Here is a 25018-nt window from a genome sequence, read left to right on the forward strand (position 1 = left end):
GAACCCATGCGTGCAGAGCACAATGGATTAGCAGTCCATCGCCTTAACCACTCGGCCACCTCGTCATGTGTGATCTAGAACCTTGTGCAGTTTCTTGTCTGTGGTTTTTGAGAAGGGCTTAGCCAGATTCCGGCAATCTGGGAGGGCACACGGAGAATCTGGCAGGAGTCTGAGTATGTCTGAGCACCATGTTCTCCTGGGGCAATATGCTTCCTTCTGAGCTGTACCACCTTTGGTGACCCCCTTGGTGATTGACGTAGGCCACACCCATGGCATTGTCTGTCCAACTGGATTCCCATCTGCGGTTCTCACAGAAGAAGAGGTATCCAACATTGAAGGGAGGCCTGAATTGTTCTCTGCTCCAGAATGTTGATGGGAAGGCGTGCTCCCTCCAAAGACCAAGTCCCCTGCATTCAAAAGGGCATCCAGGACTGATCTTTAGCCTAATAGGCTGGTATGTTCAGTGAGAATTTTTCAAGTCGTTGGAGGCAAGGTCTTCCAGAAGTCCAGCACTGGGTTGGTAATCTACCACGCTTGGCAGACTGAGGGGGGACATGGAGCTCGTGCAATACTGAAAATGTTATAAATGGAAGGACTCCGTGGCAGGCACTGCTGAGATTTGAACTCAGGATCTCCTGTTTACTAGACAGGCGCTTTCACCAACTAAGCCACAGCGCCTCACTTGGGGCAAGCCCCTTGTGAGAATTTTTCAAATCTTTGGAGGCAAGGTCTTCCGTCAGGCTAGCACCGGGTTAGAAACCTACCACGCTTGGGAGACTCAAGGGTGCCATTAAGCTTGCGCAAAACTGAAAACTTTATAAATGGAAAGACTCCACGGCAGGCACTGCTGAGATTTGAACTCAGGATCTCCTGTTTACTAGACAGGCGCTTTCACCAACTAAGCCACAGCGCCTCACTTGGGGCAAGTCCTTTGCAACCCAGTCAAGTGCAGAGTGGGTGCAGGAGTGAGCGCTGTGTGTAATAGGAATGCCGGGGCTGGGGCTGGAGCTGGAGCTGGAGCTGTGAAGGGGAAGGGGAGTGCACAGAGGTTAAAGCTGTGGACAGAGGGGAGAACAAAAGCGGGAGCTATGTCCGGTCAGGGATGTGAAGAGCTCTGGTTGGGGGCGGCTGGGTGCAGAGGTGAGAGCCATGCATGGGGGTGATTGAGTGCAGAGGTGAGTGCTGTGGATTGGGCCGAAGATAAGGGGCACGGAATGTAGGTAGATTGATTGTCTAGGGTGACTGTGTCCTTTTTTTTTTTTTTTTTTTTTTCAATGTGTTGAAGACTATCGTGCCATAAGATGCTTTACGTTACGCACATTTACATGGATTATGAACTAAACTACCGACGAGGATGGGATTCGAACCCATGCGTGCAGAGCACAATGGATTAGCAGTCCATCGCCTTAACCACTCGGCCACCTCGTCATGTGTGATCTAGAACCTTGTGCAGTTTCTTGTCTGTGGTTTTTGAGAAGGGCTTAGCCAGATTCCGGCAATCTGGGAGGGCACACGGAGAATCTGGCAGGAGTCTGAGTATGTCTGAGCACCATGTTCTCCTGGGGCAATATGCTTCCTTCTGAGCTGTACCACCTTTGGTGACCCCCTTGGTGATTGACGTAGGCCACACCCATGGCATTGTCTGTCCAACTGGATTCCCATCTGCGGTTCTCACAGAAGAAGAGGTATCCAACATTGAAGGGAGGCCTGAATTGTTCTCTGCTCCAGAATGTTGATGGGAAGGCGTGCTCCCTCCAAAGACCAAGTCCCCTGCATTCAAAAGGGCATCCAGGACTGATCTTTAGCCTTATAGGCTGGTATGTTCAGTGAGAATTTTTCAAGTCGTTGGAGGCAAGGTCTTCCAGAAGTCCAGCACTGGGTTGGTAATCTACCACGCTGGGCAGACTGAGGGGGGACATGGAGCTCGTGCAATACTGAAAATGTTATAAATGGAAGGACTCCGTGGCAGGCACTGCTGAGATTTGAACTCAGGATCTCCTGTTTACTAGACAGGCGCTTTCACCAACTAAGCCACAGCGCCTCACTTGGGGCAAGCCCCTTGTGAGAATTTTTCAAATCTTTGGAGGCAAGGTCTTCCGTCAGGCTAGCACCGGGTTAGAAACCTACCACGCTTGGGAGACTCAAGGGTGCCATTAAGCTTGCGCAAAACTGAAAACTTTATAAATGGAAAGACTCCACGGCAGGCACTGCTGAGATTTGAACTCAGGATCTCCTGTTTACTAGACAGGCGCTTTCACCAACTAAGCCACAGCGCCTCACTTGGGGCAAGTCCTTTGCAACCCAGTCAAGTGCAGAGTGGGTGCAGGAGTGAGCGCTGTGTGTAATAGGAATGCCGGGGCTGGGGCTGGAGCTGGAGCTGGAGCTGTGAAGGGGAAGGGGAGTGCACAGAGGTTAAAGCTGTGGACAGAGGGGAGAACAAAAGCGGGAGCTATGTCCGGTCAGGGATGTGAAGAGCTCTGGTTGGGGGCGGCTGGGTGCAGAGGTGAGAGCCATGCATGGGGGTGATTGAGTGCAGAGGTGAGTGCTGTGGATTGGGCCGAAGATAAGGGGCACGGAATGTAGGTAGATTGATTGTCTAGGGTGACTGTGTCCTTTTTTTTTTTTTTTTTTTTTTCAATGTGTTGAAGACTATCGTGCCATAAGATGCTTTACGTTACGCACATTTACATGGATTATGAACTAAACTACCGACGAGGATGGGATTCGAACCCATGCGTGCAGAGCACAATGGATTAGCAGTCCATCGCCTTAACCACTCGGCCACCTCGTCATGTGTGATCTAGAACCTTGTGCAGTTTCTTGTCTGTGGTTTTTGAGAAGGGCTTAGCCAGATTCCGGCAATCTGGGAGGGCACACGGAGAATCTGGCAGGAGTCTGAGTATGTCTGAGCACCATGTTCTCCTGGGGCAATATGCTTCCTTCTGAGCTGTACCACCTTTGGTGACCCCCTTGGTGATTGACGTAGGCCACACCCATGGCATTGTCTGTCCAACTGGATTCCCATCTGCGGTTCTCACAGAAGAAGAGGTATCCAACATTGAAGGGAGGCCTGAATTGTTCTCTGCTCCAGAATGTTGATGGGAAGGCGTGCTCCCTCCAAAGACCAAGTCCCCTGCATTCAAAAGGGCATCCAGGACTGATCTTTAGCCTAATAGGCTGGTATGTTCAGTGAGAATTTTTCAAGTCGTTGGAGGCAAGGTCTTCCAGAAGTCCAGCACTGGGTTGGTAATCTACCACGCTTGGCAGACTGAGGGGGGACATGGAGCTCGTGCAATACTGAAAATGTTATAAATGGAAGGACTCCGTGGCAGGCACTGCTGAGATTTGAACTCAGGATCTCCTGTTTACTAGACAGGCGCTTTCACCAACTAAGCCACAGCGCCTCACTTGGGGCAAGCCCCTTGTGAGAATTTTTCAAATCTTTGGAGGCAAGGTCTTCCGTCAGGCTAGCACCGGGTTAGAAACCTACCACGCTTGGGAGACTCAAGGGTGCCATTAAGCTTGCGCAAAACTGAAAACTTTATAAATGGAAAGACTCCACGGCAGGCACTGCTGAGATTTGAACTCAGGATCTCCTGTTTACTAGACAGGCGCTTTCACCAACTAAGCCACAGCGCCTCACTTGGGGCAAGTCCTTTGCAACCCAGTCAAGTGCAGAGTGGGTGCAGGAGTGAGCGCTGTGTGTAATAGGAATGCCGGGGCTGGGGCTGGAGCTGGAGCTGGAGCTGTGAAGGGGAAGGGGAGTGCACAGAGGTTAAAGCTGTGGACAGAGGGGAGAACAAAAGCGGGAGCTATGTCCGGTCAGGGATGTGAAGAGCTCTGGTTGGGGGCGGCTGGGTGCAGAGGTGAGAGCCATGCATGGGGGTGATTGAGTGCAGAGGTGAGTGCTGTGGATTGGGCCGAAGATAAGGGGCACGGAATGTAGGTAGATTGATTGTCTAGGGTGACTGTGTCCTTTTTTTTTTTTTTTTTTTTTTCAATGTGTTGAAGACTATCGTGCCATAAGATGCTTTACGTTACGCACATTTACATGGATTATGAACTAAACTACCGACGAGGATGGGATTCGAACCCATGCGTGCAGAGCACAATGGATTAGCAGTCCATCGCCTTAACCACTCGGCCACCTCGTCATGTGTGATCTAGAACCTTGTGCAGTTTCTTGTCTGTGGTTTTTGAGAAGGGCTTAGCCAGATTCCGGCAATCTGGGAGGGCACACGGAGAATCTGGCAGGAGTCTGAGTATGTCTGAGCACCATGTTCTCCTGGGGCAATATGCTTCCTTCTGAGCTGTACCACCTTTGGTGACCCCCTTGGTGATTGACGTAGGCCACACCCATGGCATTGTCTGTCCAACTGGATTCCCATCTGCGGTTCTCACAGAAGAAGAGGTATCCAACATTGAAGGGAGGCCTGAATTGTTCTCTGCTCCAGAATGTTGATGGGAAGGCGTGCTCCCTCCAAAGACCAAGTCCCCTGCATTCAAAAGGGCATCCAGGACTGATCTTTAGCCTAATAGGCTGGTATGTTCAGTGAGAATTTTTCAAGTCGTTGGAGGCAAGGTCTTCCAGAAGTCCAGCACTGGGTTGGTAATCTACCACGCTTGGCAGACTGAGGGGGGACATGGAGCTCGTGCAATACTGAAAATGTTATAAATGGAAGGACTCCGTGGCAGGCACTGCTGAGATTTGAACTCAGGATCTCCTGTTTACTAGACAGGCGCTTTCACCAACTAAGCCACAGCGCCTCACTTGGGGCAAGCCCCTTGTGAGAATTTTTCAAATCTTTGGAGGCAAGGTCTTCCGTCAGGCTAGCACCGGGTTAGAAACCTACCACGCTTGGGAGACTCAAGGGTGCCATTAAGCTTGCGCAAAACTGAAAACTTTATAAATGGAAAGACTCCACGGCAGGCACTGCTGAGATTTGAACTCAGGATCTCCTGTTTACTAGACAGGCGCTTTCACCAACTAAGCCACAGCGCCTCACTTGGGGCAAGTCCTTTGCAACCCAGTCAAGTGCAGAGTGGGTGCAGGAGTGAGCGCTGTGTGTAATAGGAATGCCGGGGCTGGGGCTGGAGCTGGAGCTGGAGCTGTGAAGGGGAAGGGGAGTGCACAGAGGTTAAAGCTGTGGACAGAGGGGAGAACAAAAGCGGGAGCTATGTCCGGTCAGGGATGTGAAGAGCTCTGGTTGGGGGCGGCTGGGTGCAGAGGTGAGAGCCATGCATGGGGGTGATTGAGTGCAGAGGTGAGTGCTGTGGATTGGGCCGAAGATAAGGGGCACGGAATGTAGGTAGATTGATTGTCTAGGGTGACTGTGTCCTTTTTTTTTTTTTTTTTTTTTTTCAATGTGTTGAAGACTATCGTGCCATAAGATGCTTTACGTTACGCACATTTACATGGATTATGAACTAAACTACCGACGAGGATGGGATTCGAACCCATGCGTGCAGAGCACAATGGATTAGCAGTCCATCGCCTTAACCACTCGGCCACCTCGTCATGTGTGATCTAGAACCTTGTGCAGTTTCTTGTCTGTGGTTTTTGAGAAGGGCTTAGCCAGATTCCGGCAATCTGGGAGGGCACACGGAGAATCTGGCAGGAGTCTGAGTATGTCTGAGCACCATGTTCTCCTGGGGCAATATGCTTCCTTCTGAGCTGTACCACCTTTGGTGACCCCCTTGGTGATTGACGTAGGCCACACCCATGGCATTGTCTGTCCAACTGGATTCCCATCTGCGGTTCTCACAGAAGAAGAGGTATCCAACATTGAAGGGAGGCCTGAATTGTTCTCTGCTCCAGAATGTTGATGGGAAGGCGTGCTCCCTCCAAAGACCAAGTCCCCTGCATTCAAAAGGGCATCCAGGACTGATCTTTAGCCTAATAGGCTGGTATGTTCAGTGAGAATTTTTCAAGTCGTTGGAGGCAAGGTCTTCCAGAAGTCCAGCACTGGGTTGGTAATCTACCACGCTTGGCAGACTGAGGGGGGACATGGAGCTCGTGCAATACTGAAAATGTTATAAATGGAAGGACTCCGTGGCAGGCACTGCTGAGATTTGAACTCAGGATCTCCTGTTTACTAGACAGGCGCTTTCACCAACTAAGCCACAGCGCCTCACTTGGGGCAAGCCCCTTGTGAGAATTTTTCAAATCTTTGGAGGCAAGGTCTTCCGTCAGGCTAGCACCGGGTTAGAAACCTACCACGCTTGGGAGACTCAAGGGTGCCATTAAGCTTGCGCAAAACTGAAAACTTTATAAATGGAAAGACTCCACGGCAGGCACTGCTGAGATTTGAACTCAGGATCTCCTGTTTACTAGACAGGCGCTTTCACCAACTAAGCCACAGCGCCTCACTTGGGGCAAGTCCTTTGCAACCCAGTCAAGTGCAGAGTGGGTGCAGGAGTGAGCGCTGTGTGTAATAGGAATGCCGGGGCTGGGGCTGGAGCTGGAGCTGGAGCTGTGAAGGGGAAGGGGAGTGCACAGAGGTTAAAGCTGTGGACAGAGGGGAGAACAAAAGCGGGAGCTATGTCCGGTCAGGGATGTGAAGAGCTCTGGTTGGGGGCGGCTGGGTGCAGAGGTGAGAGCCATGCATGGGGGTGATTGAGTGCAGAGGTGAGTGCTGTGGATTGGGCCGAAGATAAGGGGCACGGAATGTAGGTAGATTGATTGTCTAGGGTGACTGTGTCCTTTTTTTTTTTTTTTTTTTTTTCAATGTGTTGAAGACTATCGTGCCATAAGATGCTTTACGTTACGCACATTTACATGGATTATGAACTAAACTACCGACGAGGATGGGATTCGAACCCATGCGTGCAGAGCACAATGGATTAGCAGTCCATCGCCTTAACCACTCGGCCACCTCGTCATGTGTGATCTAGAACCTTGTGCAGTTTCTTGTCTGTGGTTTTTGAGAAGGGCTTAGCCAGATTCCGGCAATCTGGGAGGGCACACGGAGAATCTGGCAGGAGTCTGAGTATGTCTGAGCACCATGTTCTCCTGGGGCAATATGCTTCCTTCTGAGCTGTACCACCTTTGGTGACCCCCTTGGTGATTGACGTAGGCCACACCCATGGCATTGTCTGTCCAACTGGATTCCCATCTGCGGTTCTCACAGAAGAAGAGGTATCCAACATTGAAGGGGTCACTTGGGGCAAGCCCCTTGTGAGAATTTTTCAAATCTTTGGAGGCAAGGTCTTCCGTCAGGCTAGCACCGGGTTAGAAACCTACCACGCTTGGGAGACTCAAGGGTGCCATTAAGCTTGCGCAAAACTGAAAACTTTATAAATGGAAAGACTCCACGGCAGGCACTGCTGAGATTTGAACTCAGGATCTCCTGTTTACTAGACAGGCGCTTTCACCAACTAAGCCACAGCGCCTCACTTGGGGCAAGTCCTTTGCAACCCAGTCAAGTGCAGAGTGGGTGCAGGAGTGAGCGCTGTGTGTAATAGGAATGCCGGGGCTGGGGCTGGAGCTGGAGCTGGAGCTGTGAAGGGGAAGGGGAGTGCACAGAGGTTAAAGCTGTGGACAGAGGGGAGAACAAAAGCGGGAGCTATGTCCGGTCAGGGATGTGAAGAGCTCTGGTTGGGGGCGGCTGGGTGCAGAGGTGAGAGCCATGCATGGGGGTGATTGAGTGCAGAGGTGAGTGCTGTGGATTGGGCCGAAGATAAGGGGCACGGAATGTAGGTAGATTGATTGTCTAGGGTGACTGTGTCCTTTTTTTTTTTTTTTTTTTTTTCAATGTGTTGAAGACTATCGTGCCATAAGATGCTTTACGTTACGCACATTTACATGGATTATGAACTAAACTACCGACGAGGATGGGATTCGAACCCATGCGTGCAGAGCACAATGGATTAGCAGTCCATCGCCTTAACCACTCGGCCACCTCGTCATGTGTGATCTAGAACCTTGTGCAGTTTCTTGTCTGTGGTTTTTGAGAAGGGCTTAGCCAGATTCCGGCAATCTGGGAGGGCACACGGAGAATCTGGCAGGAGTCTGAGTATGTCTGAGCACCATGTTCTCCTGGGGCAATATGCTTCCTTCTGAGCTGTACCACCTTTGGTGACCCCCTTGGTGATTGACGTAGGCCACACCCATGGCATTGTCTGTCCAACTGGATTCCCATCTGCGGTTCTCACAGAAGAAGAGGTATCCAACATTGAAGGGAGGCCTGAATTGTTCTCTGCTCCAGAATGTTGATGGGAAGGCGTGCTCCCTCCAAAGACCAAGTCCCCTGCATTCAAAAGGGCATCCAGGACTGATCTTTAGCCTAATAGGCTGGTATGTTCAGTGAGAATTTTTCAAGTCGTTGGAGGCAAGGTCTTCCAGAAGTCCAGCACTGGGTTGGTAATCTACCACGCTTGGCAGACTGAGGGGGGACATGGAGCTCGTGCAATACTGAAAATGTTATAAATGGAAGGACTCCGTGGCAGGCACTGCTGAGATTTGAACTCAGGATCTCCTGTTTACTAGACAGGCGCTTTCACCAACTAAGCCACAGCGCCTCACTTGGGGCAAGCCCCTTGTGAGAATTTTTCAAATCTTTGGAGGCAAGGTCTTCCGTCAGGCTAGCACCGGGTTAGAAACCTACCACGCTTGGGAGACTCAAGGGTGCCATTAAGCTTGCGCAAAACTGAAAACTTTATAAATGGAAAGACTCCACGGCAGGCACTGCTGAGATTTGAACTCAGGATCTCCTGTTTACTAGACAGGCGCTTTCACCAACTAAGCCACAGCGCCTCACTTGGGGCAAGTCCTTTGCAACCCAGTCAAGTGCAGAGTGGGTGCAGGAGTGAGCGCTGTGTGTAATAGGAATGCCGGGGCTGGGGCTGGAGCTGGAGCTGGAGCTGTGAAGGGGAAGGGGAGTGCACAGAGGTTAAAGCTGTGGACAGAGGGGAGAACAAAAGCGGGAGCTATGTCCGGTCAGGGATGTGAAGAGCTCTGGTTGGGGGCGGCTGGGTGCAGAGGTGAGAGCCATGCATGGGGGTGATTGAGTGCAGAGGTGAGTGCTGTGGATTGGGCCGAAGATAAGGGGCACGGAATGTAGGTAGATTGATTGTCTAGGGTGACTGTGTCCTTTTTTTTTTTTTTTTTTTTTTCAATGTGTTGAAGACTATCGTGCCATAAGATGCTTTACGTTACGCACATTTACATGGATTATGAACTAAACTACCGACGAGGATGGGATTCGAACCCATGCGTGCAGAGCACAATGGATTAGCAGTCCATCGCCTTAACCACTCGGCCACCTCGTCATGTGTGATCTAGAACCTTGTGCAGTTTCTTGTCTGTGGTTTTTGAGAAGGGCTTAGCCAGATTCCGGCAATCTGGGAGGGCACACGGAGAATCTGGCAGGAGTCTGAGTATGTCTGAGCACCATGTTCTCCTGGGGCAATATGCTTCCTTCTGAGCTGTACCACCTTTGGTGACCCCCTTGGTGATTGACGTAGGCCACACCCATGGCATTGTCTGTCCAACTGGATTCCCATCTGCGGTTCTCACAGAAGAAGAGGTATCCAACATTGAAGGGAGGCCTGAATTGTTCTCTGCTCCAGAATGTTGATGGGAAGGCGTGCTCCCTCCAAAGACCAAGTCCCCTGCATTCAAAAGGGCATCCAGGACTGATCTTTAGCCTAATAGGCTGGTATGTTCAGTGAGAATTTTTCAAGTCGTTGGAGGCAAGGTCTTCCAGAAGTCCAGCACTGGGTTGGTAATCTACCACGCTTGGCAGACTGAGGGGGGACATGGAGCTCGTGCAATACTGAAAATGTTATAAATGGAAGGACTCCGTGGCAGGCACTGCTGAGATTTGAACTCAGGATCTCCTGTTTACTAGACAGGCGCTTTCACCAACTAAGCCACAGCGCCTCACTTGGGGCAAGCCCCTTGTGAGAATTTTTCAAATCTTTGGAGGCAAGGTCTTCCGTCAGGCTAGCACCGGGTTAGAAACCTACCACGCTTGGGAGACTCAAGGGTGCCATTAAGCTTGCGCAAAACTGAAAACTTTATAAATGGAAAGACTCCACGGCAGGCACTGCTGAGATTTGAACTCAGGATCTCCTGTTTACTAGACAGGCGCTTTCACCAACTAAGCCACAGCGCCTCACTTGGGGCAAGTCCTTTGCAACCCAGTCAAGTGCAGAGTGGGTGCAGGAGTGAGCGCTGTGTGTAATAGGAATGCCGGGGCTGGGGCTGGAGCTGGAGCTGGAGCTGTGAAGGGGAAGGGGAGTGCACAGAGGTTAAAGCTGTGGACAGAGGGGAGAACAAAAGCGGGAGCTATGTCCGGTCAGGGATGTGAAGAGCTCTGGTTGGGGGCGGCTGGGTGCAGAGGTGAGAGCCATGCATGGGGGTGATTGAGTGCAGAGGTGAGTGCTGTGGATTGGGCCGAAGATAAGGGGCACGGAATGTAGGTAGATTGATTGTCTAGGGTGACTGTGTCCTTTTTTTTTTTTTTTTTTTTTTTCAATGTGTTGAAGACTATCGTGCCATAAGATGCTTTACGTTACGCACATTTACATGGATTATGAACTAAACTACCGACGAGGATGGGATTCGAACCCATGCGTGCAGAGCACAATGGATTAGCAGTCCATCGCCTTAACCACTCGGCCACCTCGTCATGTGTGATCTAGAACCTTGTGCAGTTTCTTGTCTGTGGTTTTTGAGAAGGGCTTAGCCAGATTCCGGCAATCTGGGAGGGCACACGGAGAATCTGGCAGGAGTCTGAGTATGTCTGAGCACCATGTTCTCCTGGGGCAATATGCTTCCTTCTGAGCTGTACCACCTTTGGTGACCCCCTTGGTGATTGACGTAGGCCACACCCATGGCATTGTCTGTCCAACTGGATTCCCATCTGCGGTTCTCACAGAAGAAGAGGTATCCAACATTGAAGGGAGGCCTGAATTGTTCTCTGCTCCAGAATGTTGATGGGAAGGCGTGCTCCCTCCAAAGACCAAGTCCCCTGCATTCAAAAGGGCATCCAGGACTGATCTTTAGCCTAATAGGCTGGTATGTTCAGTGAGAATTTTTCAAGTCGTTGGAGGCAAGGTCTTCCAGAAGTCCAGCACTGGGTTGGTAATCTACCACGCTTGGCAGACTGAGGGGGGACATGGAGCTCGTGCAATACTGAAAATGTTATAAATGGAAGGACTCCGTGGCAGGCACTGCTGAGATTTGAACTCAGGATCTCCTGTTTACTAGACAGGCGCTTTCACCAACTAAGCCACAGCGCCTCACTTGGGGCAAGCCCCTTGTGAGAATTTTTCAAATCTTTGGAGGCAAGGTCTTCCGTCAGGCTAGCACCGGGTTAGAAACCTACCACGCTTGGGAGACTCAAGGGTGCCATTAAGCTTGCGCAAAACTGAAAACTTTATAAATGGAAAGACTCCACGGCAGGCACTGCTGAGATTTGAACTCAGGATCTCCTGTTTACTAGACAGGCGCTTTCACCAACTAAGCCACAGCGCCTCACTTGGGGCAAGTCCTTTGCAACCCAGTCAAGTGCAGAGTGGGTGCAGGAGTGAGCGCTGTGTGTAATAGGAATGCCGGGGCTGGGGCTGGAGCTGGAGCTGGAGCTGTGAAGGGGAAGGGGAGTGCACAGAGGTTAAAGCTGTGGACAGAGGGGAGAACAAAAGCGGGAGCTATGTCCGGTCAGGGATGTGAAGAGCTCTGGTTGGGGGCGGCTGGGTGCAGAGGTGAGAGCCATGCATGGGGGTGATTGAGTGCAGAGGTGAGTGCTGTGGATTGGGCCGAAGATAAGGGGCACGGAATGTAGGTAGATTGATTGTCTAGGGTGACTGTGTCCTTTTTTTTTTTTTTTTTTTTTTCAATGTGTTGAAGACTATCGTGCCATAAGATGCTTTACGTTACGCACATTTACATGGATTATGAACTAAACTACCGACGAGGATGGGATTCGAACCCATGCGTGCAGAGCACAATGGATTAGCAGTCCATCGCCTTAACCACTCGGCCACCTCGTCATGTGTGATCTAGAACCTTGTGCAGTTTCTTGTCTGTGGTTTTTGAGAAGGGCTTAGCCAGATTCCGGCAATCTGGGAGGGCACACGGAGAATCTGGCAGGAGTCTGAGTATGTCTGAGCACCATGTTCTCCTGGGGCAATATGCTTCCTTCTGAGCTGTACCACCTTTGGTGACCCCCTTGGTGATTGACGTAGGCCACACCCATGGCATTGTCTGTCCAACTGGATTCCCATCTGCGGTTCTCACAGAAGAAGAGGTATCCAACATTGAAGGGAGGCCTGAATTGTTCTCTGCTCCAGAATGTTGATGGGAAGGCGTGCTCCCTCCAAAGACCAAGTCCCCTGCATTCAAAAGGGCATCCAGGACTGATCTTTAGCCTAATAGGCTGGTATGTTCAGTGAGAATTTTTCAAGTCGTTGGAGGCAAGGTCTTCCAGAAGTCCAGCACTGGGTTGGTAATCTACCACGCTTGGCAGACTGAGGGGGGACATGGAGCTCGTGCAATACTGAAAATGTTATAAATGGAAGGACTCCGTGGCAGGCACTGCTGAGATTTGAACTCAGGATCTCCTGTTTACTAGACAGGCGCTTTCACCAACTAAGCCACAGCGCCTCACTTGGGGCAAGCCCCTTGTGAGAATTTTTCAAATCTTTGGAGGCAAGGTCTTCCGTCAGGCTAGCACCGGGTTAGAAACCTACCACGCTTGGGAGACTCAAGGGTGCCATTAAGCTTGCGCAAAACTGAAAACTTTATAAATGGAAAGACTCCACGGCAGGCACTGCTGAGATTTGAACTCAGGATCTCCTGTTTACTAGACAGGCGCTTTCACCAACTAAGCCACAGCGCCTCACTTGGGGCAAGTCCTTTGCAACCCAGTCAAGTGCAGAGTGGGTGCAGGAGTGAGCGCTGTGTGTAATAGGAATGCCGGGGCTGGGGCTGGAGCTGGAGCTGGAGCTGTGAAGGGGAAGGGGAGTGCACAGAGGTTAAAGCTGTGGACAGAGGGGAGAACAAAAGCGGGAGCTATGTCCGGTCAGGGATGTGAAGAGCTCTGGTTGGGGGCGGCTGGGTGCAGAGGTGAGAGCCATGCATGGGGGTGATTGAGTGCAGAGGTGAGTGCTGTGGATTGGGCCGAAGATAAGGGGCACGGAATGTAGGTAGATTGATTGTCTAGGGTGACTGTGTCCTTTTTTTTTTTTTTTTTTTTTTCAATGTGTTGAAGACTATCGTGCCATAAGATGCTTTACGTTACGCACATTTACATGGATTATGAACTAAACTACCGACGAGGATGGGATTCGAACCCATGCGTGCAGAGCACAATGGATTAGCAGTCCATCGCCTTAACCACTCGGCCACCTCGTCATGTGTGATCTAGAACCTTGTGCAGTTTCTTGTCTGTGGTTTTTGAGAAGGGCTTAGCCAGATTCCGGCAATCTGGGAGGGCACACGGAGAATCTGGCAGGAGTCTGAGTATGTCTGAGCACCATGTTCTCCTGGGGCAATATGCTTCCTTCTGAGCTGTACCACCTTTGGTGACCCCCTTGGTGATTGACGTAGGCCACACCCATGGCATTGTCTGTCCAACTGGATTCCCATCTGCGGTTCTCACAGAAGAAGAGGTATCCAACATTGAAGGGAGGCCTGAATTGTTCTCTGCTCCAGAATGTTGATGGGAAGGCGTGCTCCCTCCAAAGACCAAGTCCCCTGCATTCAAAAGGGCATCCAGGACTGATCTTTAGCCTAATAGGCTGGTATGTTCAGTGAGAATTTTTCAAGTCGTTGGAGGCAAGGTCTTCCAGAAGTCCAGCACTGGGTTGGTAATCTACCACGCTTGGCAGACTGAGGGGGGACATGGAGCTCGTGCAATACTGAAAATGTTATAAATGGAAGGACTCCGTGGCAGGCACTGCTGAGATTTGAACTCAGGATCTCCTGTTTACTAGACAGGCGCTTTCACCAACTAAGCCACAGCGCCTCACTTGGGGCAAGCCCCTTGTGAGAATTTTTCAAATCTTTGGAGGCAAGGTCTTCCGTCAGGCTAGCACCGGGTTAGAAACCTACCACGCTTGGGAGACTCAAGGGTGCCATTAAGCTTGCGCAAAACTGAAAACTTTATAAATGGAAAGACTCCACGGCAGGCACTGCTGAGATTTGAACTCAGGATCTCCTGTTTACTAGACAGGCGCTTTCACCAACTAAGCCACAGCGCCTCACTTGGGGCAAGTCCTTTGCAACCCAGTCAAGTGCAGAGTGGGTGCAGGAGTGAGCGCTGTGTGTAATAGGAATGCCGGGGCTGGGGCTGGAGCTGGAGCTGGAGCTGTGAAGGGGAAGGGGAGTGCACAGAGGTTAAAGCTGTGGACAGAGGGGAGAACAAAAGCGGGAGCTATGTCCGGTCAGGGATGTGAAGAGCTCTGGTTGGGGGCGGCTGGGTGCAGAGGTGAGAGCCATGCATGGGGGTGATTGAGTGCAGAGGTGAGTGCTGTGGATTGGGCCGAAGATAAGGGGCACGGAATGTAGGTAGATTGATTGTCTAGGGTGACTGTGTCCTTTTTTTTTTTTTTTTTTTTTTTCAATGTGTTGAAGACTATCGTGCCATAAGATGCTTTACGTTACGCACATTTACATGGATTATGAACTAAACTACCGACGAGGATGGGATTCGAACCCATGCGTGCAGAGCACAATGGATTAGCAGTCCATCGCCTTAACCACTCGGCCACCTCGTCATGTGTGATCTAGAACCTTGTGCAGTTTCTTGTCTGTGGTTTTTGAGAAGGGCTTAGCCAGATTCCGGCAATCTGGGAGGGCACACGGAGAATCTGGCAGGAGTCTGAGTATGTCTGAGCACCATGTTCTCCTGGGGCAATATGCTTCCTTCTGAGCTGTACCACCTTTGGTGACCCCCTTGGTGATTGACGTAGGCCACACCCATGGCATTGTCTGTCCAACTGGATTCCCATCTGCGGTTCTCACAGAAGAAGAGGTATCCAACATTGAAGGGAGGCCTGAATTGTTCTCTGCTCCAGAATGTTGATGGGAAGGCGTGCTCCCTCCAAAGACCAAGTCCCCTGCATTCAAAAGGGCATCCAGGACTGATCTTTAGCCTAATAGGCTGGTATGTTCAGTGAGAATTTTTCAAGTCGTTGGAGGCAAGGTCTTCCAGAAGTCCAGCACTGGGTTGGTAATCTACCACGCTTGGCAGACTGAGGGGGGACATGGAGCTCGTGCAATACTGAAAATGTTATAAATGGAAGGACTCCGTGGCAGGCACTGCTGAGATTTGAACTCAGGATCTCCTGTTTACTAGACAGGCGCTTTCACCAACTAAGCCACAGCGCCTCACTTGGGGCAAGCCCCTTGTGAGAATTTTTCAAATCTTTGGAGGCAAGGTCTTCCGTCAGGCTAGCACCGGGTTAGAAACCTACCACGCTTGGGAGACTCAAGGGTGCCATTAAGCTTGCGCAAAACTGAAAACTTTATAAATGGAAAGACTCCACGGCAGGCACTGCTGAGATTTGAACTCAGGATCTCCTGTTTACTAGACAGGCGCTTTCACCAACTAAGCCACAGCGCCTCACTTGGGGCAAGTCCTTTGCAACCCAGTCAAGTGCAGAGTGGGTGCAGGAGTGAGCGCTGTGTGTAATAGGAATGCCGGGGCTGGGGCTGGAGCTGGAGCTGGAGCTGTGAAGGGGAAGGGGAGTGCACAGAGGTTAAAGCTGTGGACAGAGGGGAGAACAAAAGCGGGAGCTATGTCCGGTCAGGGATGTGAAGAGCTCTGGTTGGGGGCGGCTGGGTGCAGAGGTGAGAGCCATGCATGGGGGTGATTGAGTGCAGAGGTGAGTGCTGTGGATTGGGCCGAAGATAAGGGGCACGGAATGTAGGTAGATTGATTGTCTAGGGTGACTGTGTCCTTTTTTTTTTTTTTTTTTTTTTCAATGTGTTGAAGACTATCGTGCCATAAGATGCTTTACGTTACGCACATTTACATGGATTATGAACTAAACTACCGACGAGGATGGGATTCGAACCCATGCGTGCAGAGCACAATGGATTAGCAGTCCATCGCCTTAACCACTCGGCCACCTCGTCATGTGTGATCTAGAACCTTGTGCAGTTTCTTGTCTGTGGTTTTTGAGAAGGGCTTAGCCAGATTCCGGCAATCTGGGAGGGCACACGGAGAATCTGGCAGGAGTCTGAGTATGTCTGAGCACCATGTTCTCCTGGGGCAATATGCTTCCTTCTGAGCTGTACCACCTTTGGTGACCCCCTTGGTGATTGACGTAGGCCACACCCATGGCATTGTCTGTCCAACTGGATTCCCATCTGCGGTTCTCACAGAAGAAGAGGTATCCAACATTGAAGGGAGGCCTGAATTGTTCTCTGCTCCAGAATGTTGATGGGAAGGCGTGCTCCCTCCAAAGACCAAGTCCCCTGCATTCAAAAGGGCATCCAGGACTGATCTTTAGCCTAATAGGCTGGTATGTTCAGTGAGAATTTTTCAAGTCGTTGGAGGCAAGGTCTTCCAGAAGTCCAGCACTGGGTTGGTAATCTACCACGCTTGGCAGACTGAGGGGGGACATGGAGCTCGTGCAATACTGAAAATGTTATAAATGGAAGGACTCCGTGGCAGGCACTGCTGAGATTTGAACTCAGGATCTCCTGTTTACTAGACAGGCGCTTTCACCAACTAAGCCACAGCGCCTCACTTGGGGCAAGCCCCTTGTGAGAATTTTTCAAATCTTTGGAGGCAAGGTCTTCCGTCAGGCTAGCACCGGGTTAGAAACCTACCACGCTTGGGAGACTCAAGGGTGCCATTAAGCTTGCGCAAAACTGAAAACTTTATAAATGGAAAGACTCCACGGCAGGCACTGCTGAGATTTGAACTCAGGATCTCCTGTTTACTAGACAGGCGCTTTCACCAACTAAGCCACAGCGCCTCACTTGGGGCAAGTCCTTTGCAACCCAGTCAAGTGCAGAGTGGGTGCAGGAGTGAGCGCTGTGTGTAATAGGAATGCCGGGGCTGGGGCTGGAGCTGGAGCTGGAGCTGTGAAGGGGAAGGGGAGTGCACAGAGGTTAAAGCTGTGGACAGAGGGGAGAACAAAAGCGGGAGCTATGTCCGGTCAGGGATGTGAAGAGCTCTGGTTGGGGGCGGCTGGGTGCAGAGGTGAGAGCCATGCATGGGGGTGATTGAGTGCAGAGGTGAGTGCTGTGGATTGGGCCGAAGATAAGGGGCACGGAATGTAGGTAGATTGATTGTCTAGGGTGACTGTGTCCTTTTTTTTTTTTTTTTTTTTTTCAATGTGTTGAAGACTATCGTGCCATAAGATGCTTTACGTTACGCACATTTACATGGATTATGAACTAAACTACCGACGAGGATGGGATTCGAACCCATGCGTGCAGAGCACAATGGATTAGCAGTCCATCGCCTTAACCACTCGGCCACCTCGTCATGTGTGATCTAGAACCTTGTGCAGTTTCTTGTCTGTGGTTTTTGAGAAGGGCTTAGCCAGATTCCGGCAATCTGGGAGGGCACACGGAGAATCTGGCAGGAGTCTGAGTATGTCTGAGCACCATGTTCTCCTGGGGCAATATGCTTCCTTCTGAGCTGTACCACCTTTGGTGACCCCCTTGGTGATTGACGTAGGCCACACCCATGGCATTGTCTGTCCAACTGGATTCCCATCTGCGGTTCTCACAGAAGAAGAGGTATCCAACATTGAAGGGAGGCCTGAATTGTTCTCTGCTCCAGAATGTTGATGGGAAGGCGTGCTCCCTCCAAAGACCAAGTCCCCTGCATTCAAAAGGGCATCCAGGACTGATCTTTAGCCTAATAGGCTGGTATGTTCAGTGAGAATTTTTCAAGTCGTTGGAGGCAAGGTCTTCCAGAAGTCCAGCACTGGGTTGGTAATCTACCACGCTTGGCAGACTGAGGGGGGACATGGAGCTCGTGCAATACTGAAAATGTTATAAATGGAAGGACTCCGTGGCAGGCACTGCTGAGATTTGAACTCAGGATCTCCTGTTTACTAGACAGGCGCTTTCACCAACTAAGCCACAGCGCCTCACTTGGGGCAAGCCCCTTGTGAGAATTTTTCAAATCTTTGGAGGCAAGGTCTTCCGTCAGGCTAGCACCGGGTTAGAAACCTACCACGCTTGGGAGACTCAAGGGTGCCATTAAGCTTGCGCAAAACTGAAAACTTTATAAATGGAAAGACTCCACGGCAGGCACTGCTGAGATTTGAACTCAGGATCTCCTGTTTACTAGACAGGCGCTTTCACCAACTAAGCCACAGCGCCTCACTTGGGGCAAGTCCTTTGCAACCCAGTCAAGTGCAGAGTGGGTGCAGGAGTGAGCGCTGTGTGTAATAGGAATGCCGGGGCTGGGGCTGGAGCTGGAGCTGGAGCTGTGAAGGGGAAGGGGAGTGCACAGAGGTTAAAGCTGTGGACAGAGGGGAGAACAAAAGCGGGAGCTATGTCCGGTCAGGGATGTGAAGAGCTCTGGTTGGGGGCGGCTGGGTGCAGAGGTGAGAGCCATGCATGGGGGTGATTGAGTGCAGAGGTGAGTGCTGTGGATTGGGCCGAAGATAAGGGGCACGGAATGTAGGTAGATTGATTGTCTAGGGTGACTGTGTCCTTTTTTTTTTTTTTTTTTTTTTCAATGTGTTGAAGACTATCGTGCCATAAGATGCTTTACGTTACGCACATTTACATGGATTATGAACTAAACTACCGACGAGGATGGGATTCGAACCCATGCGTGCAGAGCACAATGGATTAGCAGTCCATCGCCTTAACCACTCGGCCACCTCGTCATGTGTGATCTAGAACCTTGTGCAGTTTCTTGTCTGTGGTTTTTGAGAAGGGCTTAGCCAGATTCCGGCAATCTGGGAGGGCACACGGAGAATCTGGCAGGAGTCTGAGTATGTCTGAGCACCATGTTCTCCTGGGGCAATATGCTTCCTTCTGAGCTGTACCACCTTTGGTGACCCCCTTGGTGATTGACGTAGGCCACACCCATGGCATTGTCTGTCCAACTGGATTCCCATCTGCGGTTCTCACAGAAGAAGAGGTATCCAACATTGAAGGGAGGCCTGAATTGTTCTCTGCTCCAGAATGTTGATGGGAAGGCGTGCTCCCTCCAAAGACCAAGTCCCCTGCATTCAAAAGGGCATCCAGGACTGATCTTTAGCCTAATAGGCTGGTATGTTCAGTGAGAATTTTTCAAGTCGTTGGAGGCAAGGTCTTCCAGAAGTCCAGCACTGGGTTGGTAATCTACCACGCTTGGCAGACTGAGGGGGGACATGGAGCTCGTGCAATACTGAAAATGTTATAAATGGAAGGACTCCGTGGCAGGCACTGCTGAGATTTGAACTCAGGATCTCCTGTTTACTAGACAGGCGCTTTCACCAACTAAGCCACAGCGCCTCACTTGGGGCAAGCCCCTTGTGAGAATTTTTCAAATCTTTGGAGGCAAGGTCTTCCGTCAGGCTAGCACCGGGTTAGAAACCTACCACGCTTGGGAGACTCAAGGGTGCCATTAAGCTTGCGCAAAACTGAAAACTTTATAAATGGAAAGACTCCACGGCAGGCACTGCTGAGATTTGAACTCAGGATCTCCTGTTTACTAGACAGGCGCTTTCACCAACTAAGCCACAGCGCCTCACTTGGGGCAAGTCCTTTGCAACCCAGTCAAGTGCAGAGTGGGTGCAGGAGTGAGCGCTGTGTGTAATAGGAATGCCGGGGCTGGGGCTGGAGCTGGAGCTGGAGCTGTGAAGGGGAAGGGGAGTGCACAGAGGTTAAAGCTGTGGACAGAGGGGAGAACAAAAGCGGGAGCTATGTCCGGTCAGGGATGTGAAGAGCTCTGGTTGGGGGCGGCTGGGTGCAGAGGTGAGAGCCATGCATGGGGGTGATTGAGTGCAGAGGTGAGTGCTGTGGATTGGGCCGAAGATAAGGGGCACGGAATGTAGGTAGATTGATTGTCTAGGGTGACTGTGTCCTTTTTTTTTTTTTTTTTTTTTTCAATGTGTTGAAGACTATCGTGCCATAAGATGCTTTACGTTACGCACATTTACATGGATTATGAACTAAACTACCGACGAGGATGGGATTCGAACCCATGCGTGCAGAGCACAATGGATTAGCAGTCCATCGCCTTAACCACTCGGCCACCTCGTCATGTGTGATCTAGAACCTTGTGCAGTTTCTTGTCTGTGGTTTTTGAGAAGGGCTTAGCCAGATTCCGGCAATCTGGGAGGGCACACGGAGAATCTGGCAGGAGTCTGAGTATGTCTGAGCACCATGTTCTCCTGGGGCAATATGCTTCCTTCTGAGCTGTACCACCTTTGGTGACCCCCTTGGTGATTGACGTAGGCCACACCCATGGCATTGTCTGTCCAACTGGATTCCCATCTGCGGTTCTCACAGAAGAAGAGGTATCCAACATTGAAGGGAGGCCTGAATTGTTCTCTGCTCCAGAATGTTGATGGGAAGGCGTGCTCCCTCCAAAGACCAAGTCCCCTGCATTCAAAAGGGCATCCAGGACTGATCTTTAGCCTAATAGGCTGGTATGTTCAGTGAGAATTTTTCAAGTCGTTGGAGGCAAGGTCTTCCAGAAGTCCAGCACTGGGTTGGTAATCTACCACGCTTGGCAGACTGAGGGGGGACATGGAGCTCGTGCAATACTGAAAATGTTATAAATGGAAGGACTCCGTGGCAGGCACTGCTGAGATTTGAACTCAGGATCTCCTGTTTACTAGACAGGCGCTTTCACCAACTAAGCCACAGCGCCTCACTTGGGGCAAGCCCCTTGTGAGAATTTTTCAAATCTTTGGAGGCAAGGTCTTCCGTCAGGCTAGCACCGGGTTAGAAACCTACCACGCTTGGGAGACTCAAGGGTGCCATTAAGCTTGCGCAAAACTGAAAACTTTATAAATGGAAAGACTCCACGGCAGGCACTGCTGAGATTTGAACTCAGGATCTCCTGTTTACTAGACAGGCGCTTTCACCAACTAAGCCACAGCGCCTCACTTGGGGCAAGTCCTTTGCAACCCAGTCAAGTGCAGAGTGGGTGCAGGAGTGAGCGCTGTGTGTAATAGGAATGCCGGGGCTGGGGCTGGAGCTGGAGCTGGAGCTGTGAAGGGGAAGGGGAGTGCACAGAGGTTAAAGCTGTGGACAGAGGGGAGAACAAAAGCGGGAGCTATGTCCGGTCAGGGATGTGAAGAGCTCTGGTTGGGGGCGGCTGGGTGCAGAGGTGAGAGCCATGCATGGGGGTGATTGAGTGCAGAGGTGAGTGCTGTGGATTGGGCCGAAGATAAGGGGCACGGAATGTAGGTAGATTGATTGTCTAGGGTGACTGTGTCCTTTTTTTTTTTTTTTTTTTTTTCAATGTGTTGAAGACTATCGTGCCATAAGATGCTTTACGTTACGCACATTTACATGGATTATGAACTAAACTACCGACGAGGATGGGATTCGAACCCATGCGTGCAGAGCACAATGGATTAGCAGTCCATCGCCTTAACCACTCGGCCACCTCGTCATGTGTGATCTAGAACCTTGTGCAGTTTCTTGTCTGTGGTTTTTGAGAAGGGCTTAGCCAGATTCCGGCAATCTGGGAGGGCACACGGAGAATCTGGCAGGAGTCTGAGTATGTCTGAGCACCATGTTCTCCTGGGGCAATATGCTTCCTTCTGAGCTGTACCACCTTTGGTGACCCCCTTGGTGATTGACGTAGGCCACACCCATGGCATTGTCTGTCCAACTGGATTCCCATCTGCGGTTCTCACAGAAGAAGAGGTATCCAACATTGAAGGGAGGCCTGAATTGTTCTCTGCTCCAGAATGTTGATGGGAAGGCGTGCTCCCTCCAAAGACCAAGTCCCCTGCATTCAAAAGGGCATCCAGGACTGATCTTTAGCCTAATAGGCTGGTATGTTCAGTGAGAATTTTTCAAGTCGTTGGAGGCAAGGTCTTCCAGAAGTCCAGCACTGGGTTGGTAATCTACCACGCTTGGCAGACTGAGGGGGGACATGGAGCTCGTGCAATACTGAAAATGTTATAAATGGAAGGACTCCGTGGCAGGCACTGCTGAGATTTGAACTCAGGATCTCCTGTTTACTAGACAGGCGCTTTCACCAACTAAGCCACAGCGCCTCACTTGGGGCAAGCCCCTTGTGAGAATTTTTCAAATCTTTGGAGGCAAGGTCTTCCGTCAGGCTAGCACCGGGTTAGAAACCTACCACGCTTGGGAGACTCAAGGGTGCCATTAAGCTTGCGCAAAACTGAAAACTTTATAAATGGAAAGACTCCACGGCAGGCACTGCTGAGATTTGAACTCAGGATCTCCTGTTTACTAGACAGGCGCTTTCACCAACTAAGCCACAGCGCCTCACTTGGGGCAAGTCCTTTGCAACCCAGTCAAGTGCAGAGTGGGTGCAGGAGTGAGCGCTGTGTGTAATAGGAATGCCGGGGCTGGGGCTGGAGCTGGAGCTGGAGCTGTGAAGGGGAAGGGGAGTGCACAGAGGTTAAAGCTGTGGACAGAGGGGAGAACAAAAGCGGGAGCTATGTCCGGTCAGGGATGTGAAGAGCTCTGGTTGGGGGCGGCTGGGTGCAGAGGTGAGAGCCATGCATGGGGGTGATTGAGTGCAGAGGTGAGTGCTGTGGATTGGGCCGAAGATAAGGGGCACGGAATGTAGGTAGATTGATTGTCTAGGGTGACTGTGTCCTTTTTTTTTTTTTTTTTTTTTTCAATGTGTTGAAGACTATCGTGCCATAAGATGCTTTACGTTACGCACATCTACATGGATTATGAACTAAACTACCGACGAGGATGGGATTCGAACCCATGCGTGCAGAGCACAATGGATTAGCAGTCCATCGCCTTAACCACTCGGCCACCTCGTCATGTGTGATCTAGAACCTTGTGCAGTTTCTTGTCTGTGGTTTTTGAGAAGGGCTTAGCCAGATTCCGGCAATCTGGGAGGGCACACGGAGAATCTGGCAGGAGTCTGAGTATGTCTGAGCACCATGTTCTCCTGGGGCAATATGCTTCCTTCTGAGCTGTACCACCTTTGGTGACCCCCTTGGTGATTGACGTAGGCCACACCCATGGCATTGTCTGTCCAACTGGATTCCCATCTGCGGTTCTCACAGAAGAAGAGGTATCCAACATTGAAGGGAGGCCTGAATTGTTCTCTGCTCCAGAATGTTGATGGGAAGGCGTGCTCCCTCCAAAGACCAAGTCCCCTGCATTCAAAAGGGCATCCAGGACTGATCTTTAGCCTAATAGGCTGGTATGTTCAGTGAGAATTTTTCAAGTCGTTGGAGGCAAGGTCTTCCAGAAGTCCAGCACTGGGTTGGTAATCTACCACGCTTGGCAGACTGAGGGGGGACATGGAGCTCGTGCAATACTGAAAATGTTATAAATGGAAGGACTCCGTGGCAGGCACTGCTGAGATTTGAACTCAGGATCTCCTGTTTACTAGACAGGCGCTTTCACCAACTAAGCCACAGCGCCTCACTTGGGGCAAGCCCCTTGTGAGAATTTTTCAAATCTTTGGAGGCAAGGTCTTCCGTCAGGCTAGCACCGGGTTAGAAACCTACCACGCTTGGGAGACTCAAGGGTGCCATTAAGCTTGCGCAAAACTGAAAACTTTATAAATGGAAAGACTCCACGGCAGGCACTGCTGAGATTTGAACTCAGGATCTCCTGTTTACTAGACAGGCGCTTTCACCAACTAAGCCACAGCGCCTCACTTGGGGCAAGTCCTTTGCAACCCAGTCAAGTGCAGAGTGGGTGCAGGAGTGAGCGCTGTGTGTAATAGGAATGCCGGGGCTGGGGCTGGAGCTGGAGCTGGAGCTGTGAAGGGGAAGGGGAGTGCACAGAGGTTAAAGCTGTGGACAGAGGGGAGAACAAAAGCGGGAGCTATGTCCGGTCAGGGATGTGAAGAGCTCTGGTTGGGGGCGGCTGGGTGCAGAGGTGAGAGCCATGCATGGGGGTGATTGAGTGCAGAGGTGAGTGCTGTGGATTGGGCCGAAGATAAGGGGCACGGAATGTAGGTAGATTGATTGTCTAGGGTGACTGTGTCCTTTTTTTTTTTTTTTTTTTTTTCAATGTGTTGAAGACTATCGTGCCATAAGATGCTTTACGTTACGCACATTTACATGGATTATGAACTAAACTACCGACGAGGATGGGATTCGAACCCATGCGTGCAGAGCACAATGGATTAGCAGTCCATCGCCTTAACCACTCGGCCACCTCGTCATGTGTGATCTAGAACCTTGTGCAGTTTCTTGTCTGTGGTTTTTGAGAAGGGCTTAGCCAGATTCCGGCAATCTGGGAGGGCACACGGAGAATCTGGCAGGAGTCTGAGTATGTCTGAGCACCATGTTCTCCTGGGGCAATATGCTTCCTTCTGAGCTGTACCACCTTTGGTGACCCCCTTGGTGATTGACGTAGGCCACACCCATGGCATTGTCTGTCCAACTGGATTCCCATCTGCGGTTCTCACAGAAGAAGAGGTATCCAACATTGAAGGGAGGCCTGAATTGTTCTCTGCTCCAGAATGTTGATGGGAAGGCGTGCTCCCTCCAAAGACCAAGTCCCCTGCATTCAAAAGGGCATCCAGGACTGATCTTTAGCCTAATAGGCTGGTATGTTCAGTGAGAATTTTTCAAGTCGTTGGAGGCAAGGTCTTCCAGAAGTCCAGCACTGGGTTGGTAATCTACCACGCTTGGCAGACTGAGGGGGGACATGGAGCTCGTGCAATACTGAAAATGTTATAAATGGAAGGACTCCGTGGCAGGCACTGCTGAGATTTGAACTCAGGATCTCCTGTTTACTAGACAGGCGCTTTCACCAACTAAGCCACAGCGCCTCACTTGGGGCAAGCCCCTTGTGAGAATTTTTCAAATCTTTGGAGGCAAGGTCTTCCGTCAGGCTAGCACCGGGTTAGAAACCTACCACGCTTGGGAGACTCAAGGGTGCCATTAAGCTTGCGCAAAACTGAAAACTTTA

The 25018-nt window shown here is 50.9% G+C and overlaps 54 non-coding genes across 54 annotated transcripts; all 54 read right to left on the reverse strand.

Moving 5' to 3' along the window:
* Positions 1-604: 604 nt before the first annotated feature.
* Positions 605-678, reverse strand: TRNAT-AGU (transfer RNA threonine (anticodon AGU)). The gene has a single exon. It is a non-coding gene; the product is annotated as a tRNA-Thr (tRNA).
* Positions 679-839: 161 nt separating this feature from the next.
* TRNAT-AGU (transfer RNA threonine (anticodon AGU)) lies at positions 840-913 on the reverse strand. Its single transcript has one exon. It is a non-coding gene; the product is annotated as a tRNA-Thr (tRNA).
* Positions 914-1346: 433 nt separating this feature from the next.
* On the reverse strand, positions 1347-1428 carry TRNAS-GCU (transfer RNA serine (anticodon GCU)). Its single transcript has one exon. It is a non-coding gene; the product is annotated as a tRNA-Ser (tRNA).
* A 539-nt stretch (positions 1429-1967) lies between these two features.
* Positions 1968-2041, reverse strand: TRNAT-AGU (transfer RNA threonine (anticodon AGU)). The gene has a single exon. It is a non-coding gene; the product is annotated as a tRNA-Thr (tRNA).
* A 161-nt stretch (positions 2042-2202) lies between these two features.
* On the reverse strand, positions 2203-2276 carry TRNAT-AGU (transfer RNA threonine (anticodon AGU)). Its single transcript has one exon. It is a non-coding gene; the product is annotated as a tRNA-Thr (tRNA).
* A 433-nt stretch (positions 2277-2709) lies between these two features.
* Positions 2710-2791, reverse strand: TRNAS-GCU (transfer RNA serine (anticodon GCU)). Its single transcript has one exon. It is a non-coding gene; the product is annotated as a tRNA-Ser (tRNA).
* Positions 2792-3330: 539 nt separating this feature from the next.
* On the reverse strand, positions 3331-3404 carry TRNAT-AGU (transfer RNA threonine (anticodon AGU)). Its single transcript has one exon. It is a non-coding gene; the product is annotated as a tRNA-Thr (tRNA).
* Positions 3405-3565: 161 nt separating this feature from the next.
* TRNAT-AGU (transfer RNA threonine (anticodon AGU)) lies at positions 3566-3639 on the reverse strand. Its single transcript has one exon. It is a non-coding gene; the product is annotated as a tRNA-Thr (tRNA).
* Positions 3640-4072: 433 nt separating this feature from the next.
* Positions 4073-4154, reverse strand: TRNAS-GCU (transfer RNA serine (anticodon GCU)). The gene has a single exon. It is a non-coding gene; the product is annotated as a tRNA-Ser (tRNA).
* A 539-nt stretch (positions 4155-4693) lies between these two features.
* Positions 4694-4767, reverse strand: TRNAT-AGU (transfer RNA threonine (anticodon AGU)). Its single transcript has one exon. It is a non-coding gene; the product is annotated as a tRNA-Thr (tRNA).
* Positions 4768-4928: 161 nt separating this feature from the next.
* On the reverse strand, positions 4929-5002 carry TRNAT-AGU (transfer RNA threonine (anticodon AGU)). The gene has a single exon. It is a non-coding gene; the product is annotated as a tRNA-Thr (tRNA).
* Positions 5003-5436: 434 nt separating this feature from the next.
* On the reverse strand, positions 5437-5518 carry TRNAS-GCU (transfer RNA serine (anticodon GCU)). Its single transcript has one exon. It is a non-coding gene; the product is annotated as a tRNA-Ser (tRNA).
* Positions 5519-6057: 539 nt separating this feature from the next.
* On the reverse strand, positions 6058-6131 carry TRNAT-AGU (transfer RNA threonine (anticodon AGU)). Its single transcript has one exon. It is a non-coding gene; the product is annotated as a tRNA-Thr (tRNA).
* Positions 6132-6292: 161 nt separating this feature from the next.
* TRNAT-AGU (transfer RNA threonine (anticodon AGU)) lies at positions 6293-6366 on the reverse strand. The gene has a single exon. It is a non-coding gene; the product is annotated as a tRNA-Thr (tRNA).
* Positions 6367-6799: 433 nt separating this feature from the next.
* Positions 6800-6881, reverse strand: TRNAS-GCU (transfer RNA serine (anticodon GCU)). Its single transcript has one exon. It is a non-coding gene; the product is annotated as a tRNA-Ser (tRNA).
* A 437-nt stretch (positions 6882-7318) lies between these two features.
* TRNAT-AGU (transfer RNA threonine (anticodon AGU)) lies at positions 7319-7392 on the reverse strand. Its single transcript has one exon. It is a non-coding gene; the product is annotated as a tRNA-Thr (tRNA).
* Positions 7393-7825: 433 nt separating this feature from the next.
* On the reverse strand, positions 7826-7907 carry TRNAS-GCU (transfer RNA serine (anticodon GCU)). Its single transcript has one exon. It is a non-coding gene; the product is annotated as a tRNA-Ser (tRNA).
* A 539-nt stretch (positions 7908-8446) lies between these two features.
* Positions 8447-8520, reverse strand: TRNAT-AGU (transfer RNA threonine (anticodon AGU)). Its single transcript has one exon. It is a non-coding gene; the product is annotated as a tRNA-Thr (tRNA).
* A 161-nt stretch (positions 8521-8681) lies between these two features.
* On the reverse strand, positions 8682-8755 carry TRNAT-AGU (transfer RNA threonine (anticodon AGU)). Its single transcript has one exon. It is a non-coding gene; the product is annotated as a tRNA-Thr (tRNA).
* A 433-nt stretch (positions 8756-9188) lies between these two features.
* TRNAS-GCU (transfer RNA serine (anticodon GCU)) lies at positions 9189-9270 on the reverse strand. Its single transcript has one exon. It is a non-coding gene; the product is annotated as a tRNA-Ser (tRNA).
* A 539-nt stretch (positions 9271-9809) lies between these two features.
* Positions 9810-9883, reverse strand: TRNAT-AGU (transfer RNA threonine (anticodon AGU)). Its single transcript has one exon. It is a non-coding gene; the product is annotated as a tRNA-Thr (tRNA).
* Positions 9884-10044: 161 nt separating this feature from the next.
* On the reverse strand, positions 10045-10118 carry TRNAT-AGU (transfer RNA threonine (anticodon AGU)). Its single transcript has one exon. It is a non-coding gene; the product is annotated as a tRNA-Thr (tRNA).
* A 434-nt stretch (positions 10119-10552) lies between these two features.
* TRNAS-GCU (transfer RNA serine (anticodon GCU)) lies at positions 10553-10634 on the reverse strand. The gene has a single exon. It is a non-coding gene; the product is annotated as a tRNA-Ser (tRNA).
* A 539-nt stretch (positions 10635-11173) lies between these two features.
* TRNAT-AGU (transfer RNA threonine (anticodon AGU)) lies at positions 11174-11247 on the reverse strand. The gene has a single exon. It is a non-coding gene; the product is annotated as a tRNA-Thr (tRNA).
* Positions 11248-11408: 161 nt separating this feature from the next.
* TRNAT-AGU (transfer RNA threonine (anticodon AGU)) lies at positions 11409-11482 on the reverse strand. The gene has a single exon. It is a non-coding gene; the product is annotated as a tRNA-Thr (tRNA).
* Positions 11483-11915: 433 nt separating this feature from the next.
* On the reverse strand, positions 11916-11997 carry TRNAS-GCU (transfer RNA serine (anticodon GCU)). The gene has a single exon. It is a non-coding gene; the product is annotated as a tRNA-Ser (tRNA).
* A 539-nt stretch (positions 11998-12536) lies between these two features.
* Positions 12537-12610, reverse strand: TRNAT-AGU (transfer RNA threonine (anticodon AGU)). The gene has a single exon. It is a non-coding gene; the product is annotated as a tRNA-Thr (tRNA).
* A 161-nt stretch (positions 12611-12771) lies between these two features.
* Positions 12772-12845, reverse strand: TRNAT-AGU (transfer RNA threonine (anticodon AGU)). Its single transcript has one exon. It is a non-coding gene; the product is annotated as a tRNA-Thr (tRNA).
* A 433-nt stretch (positions 12846-13278) lies between these two features.
* TRNAS-GCU (transfer RNA serine (anticodon GCU)) lies at positions 13279-13360 on the reverse strand. The gene has a single exon. It is a non-coding gene; the product is annotated as a tRNA-Ser (tRNA).
* Positions 13361-13899: 539 nt separating this feature from the next.
* On the reverse strand, positions 13900-13973 carry TRNAT-AGU (transfer RNA threonine (anticodon AGU)). Its single transcript has one exon. It is a non-coding gene; the product is annotated as a tRNA-Thr (tRNA).
* A 161-nt stretch (positions 13974-14134) lies between these two features.
* Positions 14135-14208, reverse strand: TRNAT-AGU (transfer RNA threonine (anticodon AGU)). Its single transcript has one exon. It is a non-coding gene; the product is annotated as a tRNA-Thr (tRNA).
* Positions 14209-14642: 434 nt separating this feature from the next.
* TRNAS-GCU (transfer RNA serine (anticodon GCU)) lies at positions 14643-14724 on the reverse strand. Its single transcript has one exon. It is a non-coding gene; the product is annotated as a tRNA-Ser (tRNA).
* A 539-nt stretch (positions 14725-15263) lies between these two features.
* TRNAT-AGU (transfer RNA threonine (anticodon AGU)) lies at positions 15264-15337 on the reverse strand. Its single transcript has one exon. It is a non-coding gene; the product is annotated as a tRNA-Thr (tRNA).
* A 161-nt stretch (positions 15338-15498) lies between these two features.
* TRNAT-AGU (transfer RNA threonine (anticodon AGU)) lies at positions 15499-15572 on the reverse strand. Its single transcript has one exon. It is a non-coding gene; the product is annotated as a tRNA-Thr (tRNA).
* Positions 15573-16005: 433 nt separating this feature from the next.
* TRNAS-GCU (transfer RNA serine (anticodon GCU)) lies at positions 16006-16087 on the reverse strand. Its single transcript has one exon. It is a non-coding gene; the product is annotated as a tRNA-Ser (tRNA).
* Positions 16088-16626: 539 nt separating this feature from the next.
* Positions 16627-16700, reverse strand: TRNAT-AGU (transfer RNA threonine (anticodon AGU)). Its single transcript has one exon. It is a non-coding gene; the product is annotated as a tRNA-Thr (tRNA).
* A 161-nt stretch (positions 16701-16861) lies between these two features.
* Positions 16862-16935, reverse strand: TRNAT-AGU (transfer RNA threonine (anticodon AGU)). Its single transcript has one exon. It is a non-coding gene; the product is annotated as a tRNA-Thr (tRNA).
* Positions 16936-17368: 433 nt separating this feature from the next.
* On the reverse strand, positions 17369-17450 carry TRNAS-GCU (transfer RNA serine (anticodon GCU)). The gene has a single exon. It is a non-coding gene; the product is annotated as a tRNA-Ser (tRNA).
* A 539-nt stretch (positions 17451-17989) lies between these two features.
* TRNAT-AGU (transfer RNA threonine (anticodon AGU)) lies at positions 17990-18063 on the reverse strand. Its single transcript has one exon. It is a non-coding gene; the product is annotated as a tRNA-Thr (tRNA).
* Positions 18064-18224: 161 nt separating this feature from the next.
* Positions 18225-18298, reverse strand: TRNAT-AGU (transfer RNA threonine (anticodon AGU)). Its single transcript has one exon. It is a non-coding gene; the product is annotated as a tRNA-Thr (tRNA).
* Positions 18299-18731: 433 nt separating this feature from the next.
* Positions 18732-18813, reverse strand: TRNAS-GCU (transfer RNA serine (anticodon GCU)). The gene has a single exon. It is a non-coding gene; the product is annotated as a tRNA-Ser (tRNA).
* A 539-nt stretch (positions 18814-19352) lies between these two features.
* Positions 19353-19426, reverse strand: TRNAT-AGU (transfer RNA threonine (anticodon AGU)). Its single transcript has one exon. It is a non-coding gene; the product is annotated as a tRNA-Thr (tRNA).
* Positions 19427-19587: 161 nt separating this feature from the next.
* TRNAT-AGU (transfer RNA threonine (anticodon AGU)) lies at positions 19588-19661 on the reverse strand. Its single transcript has one exon. It is a non-coding gene; the product is annotated as a tRNA-Thr (tRNA).
* A 433-nt stretch (positions 19662-20094) lies between these two features.
* On the reverse strand, positions 20095-20176 carry TRNAS-GCU (transfer RNA serine (anticodon GCU)). The gene has a single exon. It is a non-coding gene; the product is annotated as a tRNA-Ser (tRNA).
* A 539-nt stretch (positions 20177-20715) lies between these two features.
* On the reverse strand, positions 20716-20789 carry TRNAT-AGU (transfer RNA threonine (anticodon AGU)). Its single transcript has one exon. It is a non-coding gene; the product is annotated as a tRNA-Thr (tRNA).
* Positions 20790-20950: 161 nt separating this feature from the next.
* Positions 20951-21024, reverse strand: TRNAT-AGU (transfer RNA threonine (anticodon AGU)). Its single transcript has one exon. It is a non-coding gene; the product is annotated as a tRNA-Thr (tRNA).
* A 433-nt stretch (positions 21025-21457) lies between these two features.
* Positions 21458-21539, reverse strand: TRNAS-GCU (transfer RNA serine (anticodon GCU)). Its single transcript has one exon. It is a non-coding gene; the product is annotated as a tRNA-Ser (tRNA).
* A 539-nt stretch (positions 21540-22078) lies between these two features.
* On the reverse strand, positions 22079-22152 carry TRNAT-AGU (transfer RNA threonine (anticodon AGU)). Its single transcript has one exon. It is a non-coding gene; the product is annotated as a tRNA-Thr (tRNA).
* Positions 22153-22313: 161 nt separating this feature from the next.
* Positions 22314-22387, reverse strand: TRNAT-AGU (transfer RNA threonine (anticodon AGU)). The gene has a single exon. It is a non-coding gene; the product is annotated as a tRNA-Thr (tRNA).
* Positions 22388-22820: 433 nt separating this feature from the next.
* Positions 22821-22902, reverse strand: TRNAS-GCU (transfer RNA serine (anticodon GCU)). The gene has a single exon. It is a non-coding gene; the product is annotated as a tRNA-Ser (tRNA).
* A 539-nt stretch (positions 22903-23441) lies between these two features.
* TRNAT-AGU (transfer RNA threonine (anticodon AGU)) lies at positions 23442-23515 on the reverse strand. The gene has a single exon. It is a non-coding gene; the product is annotated as a tRNA-Thr (tRNA).
* A 161-nt stretch (positions 23516-23676) lies between these two features.
* Positions 23677-23750, reverse strand: TRNAT-AGU (transfer RNA threonine (anticodon AGU)). Its single transcript has one exon. It is a non-coding gene; the product is annotated as a tRNA-Thr (tRNA).
* Positions 23751-24183: 433 nt separating this feature from the next.
* Positions 24184-24265, reverse strand: TRNAS-GCU (transfer RNA serine (anticodon GCU)). The gene has a single exon. It is a non-coding gene; the product is annotated as a tRNA-Ser (tRNA).
* Positions 24266-24804: 539 nt separating this feature from the next.
* Positions 24805-24878, reverse strand: TRNAT-AGU (transfer RNA threonine (anticodon AGU)). Its single transcript has one exon. It is a non-coding gene; the product is annotated as a tRNA-Thr (tRNA).
* Between the last annotated feature and the right edge of the window lie 140 nt (positions 24879-25018).

This window comes from Aquarana catesbeiana, linkage group LG03 (genome assembly GCF_042186555.1).
Source record: "Aquarana catesbeiana isolate 2022-GZ linkage group LG03, ASM4218655v1, whole genome shotgun sequence".
NCBI classification, from domain to species: domain Eukaryota; kingdom Metazoa; phylum Chordata; class Amphibia; order Anura; family Ranidae; genus Aquarana; species Aquarana catesbeiana.